This window comes from Poecilia latipinna, unplaced genomic scaffold (assembly GCF_001443285.1).
Source record: "Poecilia latipinna isolate Pla-1442-1.1 unplaced genomic scaffold, P_latipinna-1.0 Scaffold4150, whole genome shotgun sequence".
NCBI lineage: Eukaryota > Metazoa > Chordata > Actinopteri > Cyprinodontiformes > Poeciliidae > Poecilia > Poecilia latipinna.
In genome coordinates, this window is record NW_015116766.1 from 1,161 (window position 1) to 3,502 (window position 2,342).

The 2,342-nt window shown below is 38.0% G+C and overlaps 1 long non-coding RNA gene across 3 annotated transcripts in view; it reads left to right on the plus strand.

Annotated features, from left to right (window-relative positions):
- The first annotated feature begins 14 nt into the window (after positions 1-14).
- The window catches only part of LOC106942264 (uncharacterized), a 9,406-nt gene continuing 7,078 nt past the window's right edge, over positions 15-2,342 (plus strand). For 2 of the 3 annotated variants that reach the window (XR_001423590.1, XR_001423593.1), the window contains exon 1: positions 1,132-1,441. This is a non-coding gene — a long non-coding RNA (uncharacterized LOC106942264). Of the gene's footprint in view, positions 379-1,131; positions 1,442-2,342 lie in introns of those variants that run through there. The other variant, XR_001423592.1, reaches the window with a different exon arrangement.

The window sequence follows — 2,342 nt, forward strand, 5'->3', positions numbered from 1 at the left end:
GATATTCACATAATTTCTGTGTTTTTTATTATTTGGTGTGTATGTGTTTTGTACTTAGTTTTATTGCGAATTAGATGTATTGCTGTGTTATGATATTAAATTAAATTGGTGTTCTCCTAATTCCCCATTCTAGTATGACCAGCAGAGTGCAGCTGAAGCAGGACAGGCTTGTAGGGATTACTGATTCCTCCAGCGGCTAGAGACGATCAGAACGTGAGGATGGAGAGACCAGCAAGTGGTCAATAGAATCGGAACAAAAAAATAGAGTAAATCATAGAGTAAAACAAGAACACGCCCACTGAAGTTCCTTAAGTTTCGTTTCTTCCACCATCTTGTTATCCCGCATTGGAACGGAGGCGACGGTTAGCTGTGTGCCAGGTCCCCAAATGGGTTGTAGATATATTTTACGATTTATTTTTATTACTAATTATCTCTAGTGGAAAGATGTTGTGCTGCTATGTGGTCATGGGGAAAGAAGAGGGGTGCAGCGAGAAATTAACATAGTTGGCTAACTAGTTAGCATGTGTGCTTCAGCTAACTTAATTTAGCCGTTTACAACAATGTAAGCAGAAAAAAAAGCATCAATGTTGTACAATGCTACGTCCATTTTTTTTATTTTCACAAGTCAAGGCTGTCGCTATTTTTAAGCTGAGGAATGGAGTTTAAAAGAGGAGCTAGCTGGACAGTCGAAGCTGGCTCTGCTAGCATGTGGAGCCAGGGTTCTGCCCAGAAAATGGCGTGGAAGGACTTTGCTAGTAACTTTTCTTGAAAAAGTTACTAGCAGCAATCAAAAAAAAAAAAAAAACAGGAGTAAAGTTGTACTTTGTATGCAAATTATGTAAGTTGTCAGTAAAACATTTTTGACCGACTATTTTGTCCATAAACCCCGTTTACATCGAGTTGTATGGAACTGATATGTTTTTGTTTTTTTTTTTGTTTTTTTTTTTTGTCCGTTTTAGCTGTGGTGATTGGCTAAATTCAAGTAAAGAGCCTAGCCCAGGGGTGGGCAACTCGAGGGCCGGTCTCCTACAACTTTTAGATGCATCTCTACTTCAACACACCTGAGTCAAATAATGAGGTCGTTAGCAGGACTCTGGAGAACCTGACTGCACTTAGGAGGTGATTCAACTGTTGGATTCAAGCGTGTTGGACCAGGGAGACATTAAGAGCTGCAGGACACCTGACCTCGAGGACCAGGATTGCCCACCTCTGGCCTAGCCCATTCAGGACAGTTGTTAGCCACCCAGTGCTTTTTTCCCCATGATGGGTTCCAACCTTTTATCTTAATTTTTTATTCACTTTGATAAGTATGTTTATATGATTATTGAAAAATATATTTTTATATAATGCAGGATGCAAGCTGTGTGTGTCAAATACAGAGATCGACAGAAATACATCTGTTTTGAAGGCCAACTGACTTGCAGTTTGTTTTTGGAATGTGGTGAGTGCAAACAAAACAAGTTTACAGCATTTTCACATATTGGGTTTATCAAAAACGTTTTGGGAATGGTGCCAAAATAGATGCTTTACCAACTTTTCAGATTTATTTATTTTTTTTATTTAATTTTACTTTTTATGTCTTATTTTAATTGTTATTTTCATATGTTTAAATATAGAATAAATAAATAATTTGCTATGTTCACAGCTGCAAAAAAGTTCAGTATCCCAACCTTGGACTTAAAAGTCTTTGATGACTCGAAGACTGAAGTGGATGAGGAGGTTTTTGAGCTCCTTTTGAAAAGTCCAAACCTTGGTGTGCTGGAAATTTGTGAAGCACAAGATCTCAATCCAGAAGGTAAGTTGTTTTGAAGTGTCATGTGCTTATTTTTGTGAACTATTTTTGGTCATCCTTATGGGTTTGACCAATAGGGATAGAAATTGCTTTCCAGATCAGTATAGACATGTTGATGTCCATTTGATATCACCAATCTAGGATGAGATCATAAAAGCATTCACCTTTGTAGCATTTCACACATGTGGAAACATGCTACATCAACAATTTAACCTATTTTTAGTGTTTCAGTGGTTAATTACAATGAACACAGAAAAACGTGCATAAGTTAATTGTGTTTGTATCGGACTGTTTCGTGCGAGAAGAGCTCATCAGGTGACTTGATAGTTTAATTTATTTAAAATCTCTTTTTTTTTTTTTTTACACGGTTTCTCTAACAACTTATATGGTTAGAGCAGAGGTTCCCAAACTGTGGGGCGAGCACCCTAAGGGGGGCACCGTGCCATTGCAGGAGGGGCACGGGAAGCTATCTGGATGAAGAAGAAAAAAAAGAATGCTGTATGCTCTGGGTTTTTACCTTAGAATGGCCAACTCTCTGTTATTCCTATGT